General features: G+C 43.6%; 1 protein-coding gene across 5 annotated transcripts in view; it reads right to left on the bottom strand.

Moving 5' to 3' along the window:
- Nucleotides 1-7256, bottom strand: part of WWP1 (WW domain containing E3 ubiquitin protein ligase 1) — a 135015-nt gene extending 127759 nt beyond the window's left edge. For 2 of the 5 annotated variants that reach the window (XM_051844599.3, XM_089335497.1), the window contains exon 1: nt 7022-7256. The gene's annotated coding sequence lies outside the window, so the exon portion shown is untranslated. The remainder of the gene's footprint in view (nt 1-7021) is intronic. The other 3 variants (XM_051844597.3, XM_051844598.3, XM_051844600.3) reach the window with 2 other exon arrangements.
- Nucleotides 7257-13217: the final 5961 nt, after the last annotated feature.

Genomic DNA, 13217 nt, shown 5'->3' with positions numbered 1-13217 from the left:
TGTACCATCTTCTGCACTTCAGACTCAACTTTCCCTCTGAAAGCCCAGACTTAACATCTAGATTCATGGACATCAGGATGTAGCCTAAGCCTCATCCTCCAAAACAGGCTTCTCTAGAAGCCCTGCCATGTGTAATACAGCTGGTGCCATACTTAAAATAAAATTAGTGGTACCCTGTTACAATGATGGCCCCAAGCACTTAGTCCCTTCCCCTTGTATCTTGGCTAGATCTGTGATTTGCTGTAAACAACAGAAGTGATGCTGCACTGGTTCCAAGTCATGCCTTAAGTGGTTTGCATGCTTCTGGTTTAGGTCCCAGGTAAGGCTGGAAACCTTACTGCAAAGGCCTCCAAGACCACATGAAGGGCTAAAGGGGGTGGGGGAGAAAGAGAGGTGGTACGTCCAGCGGCACTACCAGCTGGACGCAGCCATTAGAGATCACCAGCAAAACTAGCAGAACCACGCAACTGAGTCCAACCCTGGAAAGCAAAACTGTGAACAAATAAAATACTTCAAGTGAGTTAGTTTTAAGGGTGCTTGAACTAGCAATAGGTAACTGAAAAAATGTTCACCTGGTTCCTTGTGTTTTTGCACATTTTGTTCAAACTCCAAAGAAGGGATATGTTTATTCTCCCCCAAATTCATACAACCTCAGAAGATAAAAGTCTGTGTTCTTCTTGATACTGGGGGCTCTACTAAACCCCACATTCCAAAGAAGACAGCCTTTATGTTTGTCATCTCAAAATTGTACCTCCAGCACCTAGTACAATATCTGGCATGTAGGAAGCACACCAGTATGTATCATGAATGAATAGTAAGCTTAAGAAACATCAAAACTAAATCAACAAATGCTAGTCTTACAACTTAGAAAACACTGACATGAAACAATATTGACATTAAACTGACATAAAATACGTAATAGGTATTATGTCATACATATATATTTAATAAAAATATAATACATCCCCTCAAAAGCTTGCTTAAACAAATGAATTTGAAGTGTACATCAAGAAGAGGGTTTTAATGGTATATCTTTTTCTTTTAAATGTCAAAGCTTGGTACATAATGGTAAAAATCATGAAATACCATGATATATACCTTGGAAATCATAGTTTGATTTATATGCCCAAACATACTACCTTTCAAGGATGAGGGAATTATAAAAGGGGAATAAAATTCATCTGTAAAACAGCATAACTGGCTGGTGCCATGGCTCACTTGGCTAATCCTCCGCCTGCGGCGCCAGCACCCCAGGTTCTAGTCCCGGTTGGGGCACTGGATTCTGTCCCGGAGGCTCCTCTTCCAGTCCAGCTCTCTGCTGTGGCCCGGGAGTGCAGTGGAGGATGGCCCAGGTGCTTGGGCCCTGCACCCCATGGGAGACCAGGAGGAAGCACCTGGCACCTGGCTTCGGATCAGCACAGTGCACCAGCCATAATGGCCATTTGGGGGTGAGCCAACAGAAAGGAAGACCTTTCTCTCTCTCTCACTGTCTAACTCTGCCTGTCAAAAAAAATAAAATAAAATAAACCAGCATAATTAAAATCAACACATCGGGGCCAGCGCTGTGGCATAATGGATAAAGCCTCAGCCAGGTTCATGTCCCAGCTGCTCCATTTCCAATCCGGCTCTCTGCTATAGCCTGGGAAAGCAGTGGAAGATGGCCCAAGTCCTAGGGCCCCTGCACCCGCGCAGGAGACCTGGAAGAAGCTTCTGACTCTTGGCTTCAGATCAGCGCAGCTCTGCAGCTCTGGCCATGGCGGCCATCTGAGGGAGTGAACCAGCAGATGGAAGACCTCTCTCTCTCTCTCTCTCTCTCTCTCTCTCTCTCTCTCTCTCTGCCTCTCCTCTCTCTGTGTAACTCTCTTTTTTTTTGACAGAGGTAGACAGGGAGAGAGAGAGAGAGAGACAGAGAGAAAGGTCTTCCTTCCGTTGGTTCACCCCACAAATGGCCACTACAGGCGGAACTAAGCCAATCCGGAGCCAGGAGCCAGGTGCTTCCTCTTGGTCTCCCATGTGGGTGCAGGCACCCAAGCACTTGGGCCATCCTCCACTGCCCTCCCAGGCCACAGCAGAGAGCTGGACTGGAAGAGGAACAGCCGGGACTAGAACCCGGTGCCCATATGGTATGCCGGCACCTCAGGCAGAGGATTAGGCATGTGAGCCATGGCTCTGGCCTCTCTGACTTTCAAATAAATAAATCTTTAAAAATAAAGCACATCTTCAAAATGAAATTAATACTTATATTGTACCCCTATACTTTTTAGGCAAAAAAAAATCAACTTTTACTTTATTTTTGGAAGGAGGCTGTTTTGTGAGGCAATTCTTATAAATTTCAAAATCAACAGCAACTCTAGCCAGGTTTTCATTGAAACACAAATGGCGTTTGAAATTAAGCAGTTCAAAAGTTTAACACATTTCAAAGAAATAAATCCAAAATTTTCACATATAGCCTTCAACTAACATCCCATCACAGATGAAGAGTCAGAAGCTTAGTGGGAAAAGAATATTGACCTAGGAACAAAAACATACATTTTAGTTCTAGTTCTAATTTTTGCCTCAAACTAGTCATATTCCCTGGAAACTTAACTTCTTTTTAACTTATGTTGAGCCTCAGTGTATTCATCTAAAAATCAATGATGATCTCCGGACATACCTAGTTCTCAACTGCCATGAGAATCAAATGATAGAGTATATGAAGCCATTATAAAATATATACAGCCATTATGAAAATACATAAAATGTGGCCAGCGCCGCGGCTCACTAGGCTAATCCTCCGCCTTGCGGCGCCAGCACACCGGGTTCTAGTCCCGGTCGGGGCACCAGATTCTTTCCCGATTGCCCCTCTTCCAGGCCAGCTCTCTGCTGTGGCCCAGGAAGGCAGTGGAGGATGGCCCAGGTGCTTGGGCCCTGCACCCCATGGGAGACCAGGAGAAGCACCTGGCTCCTGCCATCGGATCAGCGGGGTGCGCCGGCCGCAGCGCGCCAGCCGTGGCGGCCATTGGAGGGTGAACCAACGGCAAAAGGAAGACCTTTCTCTCTGTCTCTCTCTCTCACTGTCCACTCTGCCTGTCAAAAAAAAAAAAAAAATACATAAAATGCTATGCTAATGAAGGAAATAGTCTCTTAATGCCAGCAAAGAGTGAAATTCAGCTGTGAATGTGTTTCTGTCAGACAAGTTTTTCTTCATTAAACATTAGTAACTAGTTCTTTGGACACTAGTACAAGGTTAATTTATCAGGTTTTCCACTGCTAATTATCACATAATATTTTTCTGCAGAGTTAAACAGACCAGTCTTCCCAATAACTAGGGAATCAAAGTTTCCAGAACTATAACAGACAACAAACAATAACATGCCGTGGTTTCCTACCAGAGAGACAAAACAGTTACAAAAATGTCAACTGTTCACTTATCAAAATGTGCTTTAACCATAATAGTAAGAGACAGCTACTTAATCCTTTTTTAAAAATTACTGAATAGGAATTCTCATTTCATTTGTTCTGTAAAGTTTCCATTTTCAATTGCTTCGGGCTTCCTGAATGATTGAAAGGAGTATTCATAAGTAAGGCATATAGGAACAGAAAGATTAGAAAGTCCTTAAAGTTTATTTCATTTACATCACCTCCCTCTCCCTTCCCAAGCTGAGAGATATCAGGACAATAGTTATCAAGATGATCAGTGTGCTAATGCTACCTGCTCTCCCTCCACCAATTCATTCCTCAGACCTACCAGCTTTCAGGCAAAGAGAAAACAAGCGTACAGATATTACAATGAAAATCTAAGACTAAAGAATCTAAAAATGTTCAGAGCTGGAAGGGTCATTTCCTGGGATCAATTAGTCCTTACTGATGAGGTCACTTAAAGCAGTAAGTATTTCCAAGTAATGGTAAATTTGCTGTACTATCTGAATACAAGAAAGAAAACCATCTTTGTCACCCCACTCCTGATTCCACTTCACCCACCAGCAACTCTAAGGCAAATCATTTATACTCTTGGCTACTTTGTTCTATAAAATAACAAGAGACAGTATAAAATCTCTGCAAACTGTCAACCACAACACAAGCATAACACTATGTCTCTAGGTTTATACACAGTTTATCTCTACAGTAGGTCTTCTTTTCAGTGAATGGAAGAATCTGAAGCTTCTGCTATTTTAAAAAGCTCCCAGAAGCCCCCAGCCCAACTGACTGGCCAAGGGGGTTTCATGAATGAGCTTCAGGTGGTCCATGGACTCCCCTAAAATTATATCCATAAGGCATACAAGAGTACTTCAAAAATAAAATTAAAAATAATGTGAAGTAGGTGCTTGGCCTACTACTTAAGCCATCAGTTAGGACACCCACATCCCATATCACAGTGCCTGGGTTCAAGTCCCAGCTCCACTCTGATTTCAGTTCTGTTAATGCCTCTGGGAGGCAGCAGGTGATGGCTCAAGTGGCTGGGTCCCTACCACCTCCATAGGGGACCTGGATTAAATTCCTGACTCCCAGTTTCCACCTGGCCCAGCCTGCAGCTGCAAACATTGGGGAAATGAACCAGCAACTGAGAGCGGTGTCTCTCAAAAGAAATTAAAAATAAATGCACATTTTCCAAACTCTTTGAAGAGTCCTCACTGTGCCTCTGGAAGTCTTCCAGGCTAGCAGCTTTTTTAGTTAGGATTAATAAACAGCAAAAAGTTGTAAAGTAACTCACAAACACTGAGGGTCAAGTCTACAAGGATCTTGCTCAAAATGGTCCTATTCCTCCAATCTACCTGGATCCCTCTCAAATTCTGGCTATTCTATTTCCTTTTTCCTTTCCAATCCTATTACCAAAACAGCTTAGAGCCTCCCCACCTACAATTAAGACAATCAGGAAGTGTTCCTACTTCCAGGATCTCTAGTCCTCCACTCATACAAGCTGCTACCAGATTAAGCCTCTTAAAACAATAGTCTAAAATTGTTTCACTCCCAACTTAAAAATTATCTTCGGAGCCCTCAATGCTTAGGAAATTCAAGGTCATTAGCATGGCATTAAAAACAATCCACAACTAGTCCCAAGCCTTTACCAAAGCTTTATCACCCTTTATCCTAGTACAAAAACTCTGTGTTCCATTTAACCATAATTACGTGCCTCTTCCCAGATGTATGAACTTGGTGCCCTCTCAGATTCTTCTCTTTGCTTGGATTATCTTTCCCTGTCTATCCAATGTCAGTCATTCTTCAAAACTAAGATTTAGAAAGCCAGAAGTTCTCCTAACTAACTGCACCTTTCCAGAGGATCGCAACTCTACCACTTCTGAATTTAAATTCTGGTTGGATTTTTGTATCATTATGAAACTTTACTATATATTAAAAGACAAACGGGGCATTTGTGTGTATTATTCGCAGGACTGGGGACAGAAATTGTTAATTATTCTTTGTATTCCCCAAAATACCTCATGCAGTAGATGCTAAATAACTGTGCAAGGAAGGAAAAGAAATGTCAATCGTCCTGGGGTAAACAGCAAAGATTACAATCTCTTTGAAGGCAGAGACCTTATCTATGACATCCTCTATCATGTTAGTCTTCCAAAAAACAAGCATTGTAAGGACTGCTTTTCAAAACGATGGTGTTGTGGGTCTTACAAGCAGTTCTTCACTTTATGGGAAAAACACTTTGAAATGTTTGTAAGCTATGTTCCAAAGAACTATTCCACACATTTCACACTTTTCAGTTCAAGTAGCTCCCAACTCTTGGCCACTAACATCTTCAACTTAAAAATATTAACTATTTATGAAAAATAATAATTTCCAGTAACACAATATACTGCTTTATGGCTAAAAACAAGTCACATAAATAAAAGAATGCCTTTATTTTTTAAAACCTGATTTTTTGCTTGCATAATACACAGACTTGATGAGACAGGTAAAAATGGATTTAAACATAAGCATGAACTCTTGTAGAAACCTGCAGACAGCTATAAACCAGGTGTTTCAGGTAAAAATATTAAAGAGGAGAGGGGGAAGAAAGATAACTTCGGACATTAGCTTTTGCTACTATGACCATTAGCATCTTAAAGCAAAAACTCCAATCTTTATGCATATGAGCCTACACACAAAAAAGATTAAAATCTTTCCAAATAAAAAAAGGAAAACTAAAGCAAGCCCTTACAAAATATTCTGTCTTTAAGGAGTAAAAACATCAAATTTATACATAGATAACTACTGTTTTTTTGGTGTGTGTTTTTTGTTTTTGCTTTTTGGAAACGAAGCTCTCACGTAATTACCGGAGCAAAAGAAAGTCAACTCCACATCCACGGAGTAAAGAAAAGCTCTGCACAGTCCTTGTGCATATGAGGCTGGCAATTTAAATGTTGTAAAAGCAATGGACAAAGTATCAATTTAAATTTACCACCACCACTACCACCCCTCAAAAAAAAAAAAAAAGATTAAAGAAGGGGATTGAAGTCACACGTGAGGCTGGGACTGGCAAAATCTGCAAGGTCACTGAGATCTACCAGGTCACAAAAGGTAGAGGTGGGGGTTGTGTTGGGGGGGGGGTGGCTGCGGAATCAGTGGAAAAGCCAGATTTAAAAAAAAAAAAAAAAGCACGTCAGAAAGAGACGTTCTGAGACTGGAGTCCTTGGTTTGGGACGGCGGAAGGGGGTGAAAGTCAGGGCACGGGCAGGGAGTCCGTGCTTTGAGGGAGGTGTGAGGCAGAAACGTAGAAGCAGCAGACGAGAAGGCGAAGGGAACGGGGAACTGCGGCTGCAGAGTCACGGAAACACTTCGCCCCGCTCCAGGATCATTCGCCCAGGCCTGTGCCAGGGCCAACTCCGGGCAAGACCCGTGACCCAAGCCCAGAAAACTCCAGGCCCCCCGGGCTGGAGAAGGCAGACACGGCGGCGCGAACTGTCCCCCGACGGCCCCGAGAGAGAGAGAGAGAGAGAGAGAGAGAGAGAGAGAGAGAGAGTCCCGCCCGGGGGCGGTCGGCGCCGGACTCCCCACACCGCGGCCGAGGCTCCGGGCCCGCGCCCCGCGCCCCCCGCCCCGGCGTCCTTACCCTGCGCGAAGCTGCCGGCGCCCGGCAGCGGACGGCCACAGCTGCGGCGCCTCCTCCCGCGGCGGGCGCCCTCAACCTTCCGCGCCTAAGATCGCCATCTCGCAGCAGGCGCGGCGGCGGCGGCGGCAGCGGCAGCGGCAGCCACCCAGGCGTCGGCCCCGGCAGCCCAGGCCGCCTGCAGCCACTCGAAACCCGCACGCCGCGTTTGCCGACACCCGACCCTCCCCCCACCCCCACCCCGGCCACGCGCCACCCCCGAGTCGACCCCACACCTCCCTTCCTCGGGAGCACGCCGCGTGCCCGCGTCACCGGCGCCGCGCCCAGAGCGCGCGCCCCCTCCACCCGTCCGGGCACCGCGCTACGCAGCGGCCACCTAAAGACTCCAACTCCGGAGCCGGAATCCGGCGGATTTGCGAGCATGCGCAGCAAGGGCACCCCCGCCGCCTTTAGAAGGGCCACTCCTCCGGGTCTTCTGAGCGATCGACTCGTGTGGGGGGGCGGGGGAGGGCCAGCCAATAGGGGAAGGGGGCGTGGCCTGGACCTGTGAAAGGGGTGGGGCTTCCGCAGAGGTTTGGGAAGAGGCTTTAAGCCAGTGCTAGGTACTGCTGACTTGACTTTCCGGTACTCGGCCCAACCTGCGCGTGACCTCAAGCAGGCTCCTTAGGGCACTGGCGTCCTTTTTTACGAACGCCTTACAGCGAAAGCAGGCTGTTAATAAAGTCTGCTTGACCTAGCTGAGTGCTTGACTTAGAGCCCGTTGCCAAAGTACATGCATTTAGAAGACAGACATACCAGAAGACTTGCAATTTCTGTATATTGGTAATCAAAACGTTCACAACCCACCCCTGCCCACGTCAGCCCAGTGATAAAGCTAATACATGTTGAACAAGAGTATGTGTCAGCGCAATTAGTCCCCATAACAGTCTCATCAGGTAGCGTCTATTATTTCCATCATTCACGCCGAGTCAGCTTGTTTAGGGAAGTGCCCGTGTGTTGCTTTTAGAAGGCCGAGCAAATACAAGTGAGTAGGGGCCACATTACTCATGCATGAATTTCTCGAGTGTTTGCCCAAACACCTCACCTACCCCAACAAATTACCTACGTCCACACTCTCAGAGGCTTGGTGTCCCTGCTACTCTCCCAAGCGAACCTGCGCTCTACTCCCTCTCGGGACCCTTCCTGGCACTTCTCTAACCTCACCTGTTAGCATAACCATGTTTTAAACTTTTCTCACCTAAACTTTCCATTGACTTTAAAACTCCCTTCCTGCTCTCTCTTCTTTTGTCACAACAGAGCTTTTCGTAGAGTGGCAGTGTCATTGTTGATGCCACTCCACGAATATTTGTGGGATCCAATAAATACCTCCTGGTGGGACACATGCACATTTCCTTCCACTCCGGGGCAGGAGTGCTGACCTCTGCCTTCACACCTGAATTTGGTCCCCATTGAATCCCCGAAGATCATTCTGAATGCCCGTCTGAGCTCGTCGCTCACCCCGCTGCTTCATTCTTCGGCTCTTCCTAGCTTTCCTGAGGAAGGTTACCGCGATAGTCAAGCCCCTTTTCATGCTCATACACTCTGTTCCTCCTGTTAGGAAAAACTCCTTCCGCTTCCCTGAATGTACTCACTCATCTCTGTGCTTCAACCACGATGTCCTCTGATTTGCCCTCTTCGTTTTGCGTAACAGTCCCTTTAAATAGATGTCACCACGAATTTGCAACTCACCGCCCCCCCCCTCGCCAACCCACCCAGCAATTCCCTAAGAATTCCCAGCAAGATCCGCCCTCCTCCAGAGTGCATGCTGGCTTCCTTCTGCTTCCTGCTCTTCTCTGTCTCACGTTCAGCTCCCCCAGTTGCTCAGTTTCCCACTCAGCTTGTTTCTGTACAGAAGCGCCTAGAGTTCACCTAGCCCACTAAATTGATACCCAGTAGTGAACCATTTTTCTTTCATTATGGAATGTTCCTTTGGTTTCCAATGCACACTGTTATATATATATATATATATATGTTTTCCCAAGTCATTATCTATGTCCTTATTTGTTGTCATAGGTTACTTCTTACAAAGTGATTGAAAATATGAACAAGTTTAGTCCTTTTGTAACTAATTGACAAGTTGACTTCCAGGAAGAGCATGTGTCCAAATGTCACATTACCTGTGATCAAAACAGCTCTGCCAACCTGACTTTCAGGACCCGGGGCACTTTTACCTTTGTGGGCCTCTTCCTCCGTAAAATAATATTGCAAATTATATTAATATTACAAGTTGTGCTTCCACACTGCTTTGGTATAAAGACAATTATATTACTATTACACATTAACATATTTTCTTTGACCTAAACGTTTATATTTTTTATCTCCTAGTTTTAATAGAAATTAGAATTTTTTTATGGGCTGTGCAAGTATTGTGAGCCTGTGGCACTGTGCCTGCTAGGCTTAATGGATAAGCCAACCCTGTTGTTGCCTACAAACTATGAGATTAGCCCAAGTTACTTAATCTGATTACACCTCAGCTAGAAAATTGATATAATACTGCCACATGTATTGTAAAAAAAAAAAAGAGGCTTGCTATAAGTAAAATACTTGAGTTATATAACTTATATTGAAGATACATTAATCAATTAATTACTATTGTTATAATTGTTGACATCAGTTTTCCCACAGAACCATAAATGTGCTTCCTCATTGTGCCCAAGTCATTATGGTATATTTTCAAATGTGTAAACAATATTGATCAGTTAGCTGCCCATTTTCTTATCAGAAGATTCACAAAATGGCACATTATAAAAATGTAGACATTGACCATAGGTGAAACTGTAGGTCTTCTCCACTTTTGTTTTCTGTTTTATTTCACATATCTTTTCCCATCCTTAGATCACATAATTTATCTGCCTTTACTTTTGCCCTACTTGTTTGACAATTCCCTTTTTTCAATAAATAGTTTAATTATTTAGGATTTATTTTGGACTGTTGTTCTAACTTTTCTCTTCATAGCTCGTGGTATTGTATTTCCCAGCCAACTTGTTAAAGAATCTTTCTGTATCTGTAGTTGCCATAAAATATGTCCATAAATGTGTTGCTATTCTCCTCCTCACAAAGTGGGACCTAATTCTCTTCCTAGAGGGTATGGGCTATAGTTAGAGATTTGCCTCTAACGGACAGAATGTGGCAGAAGTGTCAGTGTGTCACTTCCAAGACAAGCTGAAAATAAGTCTTTGTGGATCCTCCTGATTCTCAGATCATTAGCAGCTGAGATGTGGCAAGGACACGTCAAGCAGCCCTGTGCAGAGGCCCACACAGCACGGAACTGAGACATCCTGCCAACAACCAGCAGGATTTGAGGCCTCCTGCCTATCCCCATACGATTGACACATCTAACAGATCCTTCAGTCCAGGCCAACCCTTCAGATAATTGCATCTGACTGCAGCCTCATCAGACACCTTGAACGAGAACCACTCAGCTAAATCACTCACACTCCTGACTCGCGGTGACTGTGAGATAATAAATCTTTTTTAAGTCATTACATTTTGCAGATTATTTTTTAAAGATTTATTTATTTGAAAGGCAGTTACAGAGAGAGGAGAGGCAGAGAGAGAGAGAGAGAGGTCTTCCATCCGATGGTTCACTCCCCAATTGGCTGCAACCAGGAGCTTCTTCCGGGTCTCCCATGCAGGTGCAGGGGCCCAAGGACTTGGGCTATCTTCTACTGCTTTCCCAGGCCACAGCAGAGAGCTGGATAGGAAGTGGAGCAGCCGGGTCTCGAACCAGTGGCCATATGGGATGCCAGCACTGCAGGCCAGGGCGTTAACCCACTGCGTCACAGCAACAGCCCTGGAGATTATTTTTTTAACAGTGTAGCAGTAGATTACAAACATACTAATCCAGTGGTTCTTACTGGGGCAATTTTGCATCCCAGGGGAATTTGGCAATGTCTTGAGATATTTTTTATTGGGAGCAGAGGGATGGAGCGTCCACTTGCATCTAGTGAGTAGAGACCAAGGTGCCAAGCATCCTGCAATGTGCTGACAATCCCACTCAAGCAACAAAGAACTATCAGAGCCAAATGGCTTTAGTGCTAGAGAAGCACTGCACCCACTTGTCTATGTTCTTCTGCTCCTTAAACGTTTCCTCTTTCACTTGCACTAGTTAAAGAGGTGGAGTTGGGTTTGTTTCCTATCCATTATTAATTTGGTTGTTGTGTCACCTGTTTCTTAACCCACCATAGTATTCTTTTGCTACTCCCTGGTTGGTCAAAGCTTGAAACTCGTTGACAGCTGTGCCTATCCTGACAACTGCTGCTCCCCTGGGGACCCCTGTGAAGGCCATGAAAACAACATGAGATAGGCCTGTTCTCCCTTGATGGTCTTCTCCTACTTACCTTCCTAAAAGTACCAGACACAGTTATCAAGTATGTTAGACTTAGGATTTGGGAGTAACTTAAAGCAATTACATCTTAGGAAGGGTATGTATGGATTTCAAAATTTTCTTGCATGAAGGTAAATTTATCTTTTAATTTCATTTTTCATGAATTTTTAAAAGTACTTTCATATGAAGATAATTTCTCAATAAAACCATTTCTTTCCCTAAGGGAACTTTGATGTCAAATGTTAAAAATTTTTTTCTTCCACTAAATAAGTATCTATGTGTAGGCCATTTATTCAGTTCCTTTCATATGTCTTTTTTGTTTTTTCATCCACTAATATCACATTCTAAATTACATATCTGTAGTATATATTGAATACCTGTAAGCAAGCCTGACCTACCAAATGTTTAACACCTGGTAAAGCACAAGCATGAACCAATCAGAACAAATGGGCCGACAATCAAAGCAAACCTCAGGATACATAATGTTCTGAGTATAGACTCTTGTATTACTATTCCTTTTCAAAATATTCTTGATTATTCTCACATTATTATTATCAGTTATATGAGGCATTTTTAAAATTATTTGCTAATTTGTTTGAGATATGGAGACAAACAGACATAAAGAAAGAAAAGCAGCGAGCTCCCATCCACTAGGTTCGCTTCCCAAATATCCCCAATAATTGGGACTGGGCCAGACCAAAGTCAGGAGTCAGGAATTCAACCTGGGTCTCCCATGTGGGTGTCAGGAATCTAATCACTTGTGCCATTACCTGCTGCCTCCGAGGGTATACGTAAGGAGGAATCTAGAATCAAGAGCCAAAAGTAGAACCCAGATGCTTCAATAGGGAATGTAGGCATCCTAACCCACACTTTATACACTTGACAAAATTCCTGCCCTGATATTTTTGACTAATTTTTAAAGAACTCATTAGGACTGTGGTTGGAATTGCACTAAACCTATAGATTCATTTGGGTAAAATGATATTTTACAGTGTTTGGCTCTTTCCACTCTGTCACTTTCCCTCCCTTCTTCATTATCCTGATTCCTGAAAAAGGCAAATAATGTATAAACAGTGACAGGATGTTCAAAGATTATTGTACAAGTATGTTTCCTTTGCATAGGTCTAGATACAATTACTGTCCTAGTCTCAGCTTTCTCCATTCCTCTTTCCTCTCTTTTCCTTCAACACAACATCCTTGGGTTCTGGGTGGCAGGAAAAACATCATGGCTGGGGACTGTTGTCAAGACAGAGGCTCCTAATAATAAAGTGTGACTTTGCTCTTCTTTGTCATCATTTCCTCTGTGTATGCTTCTCAGGGAAGCTGCAGGAAGGGGGAGGGGCCTGGAGCACAGCTGGATTCAGGTGCTTTTAGGTCCTGTTATGTCACTTTAATTTCATTATCATTTCCAAGAGTTTCTTCACTAAAAATCAGACATCTAGTCATATTTCTTCAACACCATGTTAGAGTTTCCTGTAACATGGCAAAAAAAACTATATTATATAATATCAAATCCATACTGGTACAACATTTGATTTTTTTTCAACATATCTTTCAAAATGATTTGTGATTTCCTCCTTTTGATTCATTGGCAACTTTCTGCATAGTGATTTGTCTTTTGTTCCTGGATTAGTCTTTTCTTGTTTGTGGTGGCTTCTATATTAAACACACTATGGAAAGCACTTGACAATTAGGAATTCTCAGAGTACTTGTAATGATTACAATCCTTGTGTGAGATTAATTTTTGACCAATAATACCAACACTCGACAACAGCGGAGCAGAGTGGCGATGAGTTCTCTACCTAAGAATGTTTGTTTAACGATGATCTGGAA

The sequence above is a fragment of the Oryctolagus cuniculus genome, chromosome 6, assembly GCF_051225735.1.
Source record: "Oryctolagus cuniculus isolate XC-2025 breed Fujian yellow rabbit chromosome 6, ASM5122573v1, whole genome shotgun sequence".
Classification (NCBI taxonomy): Eukaryota; Metazoa; Chordata; class Mammalia; order Lagomorpha; family Leporidae; genus Oryctolagus; species Oryctolagus cuniculus.
Note: the sequence above shows the minus strand (reverse complement) of the source record. Positions and strands in the feature narration are given on the sequence as shown.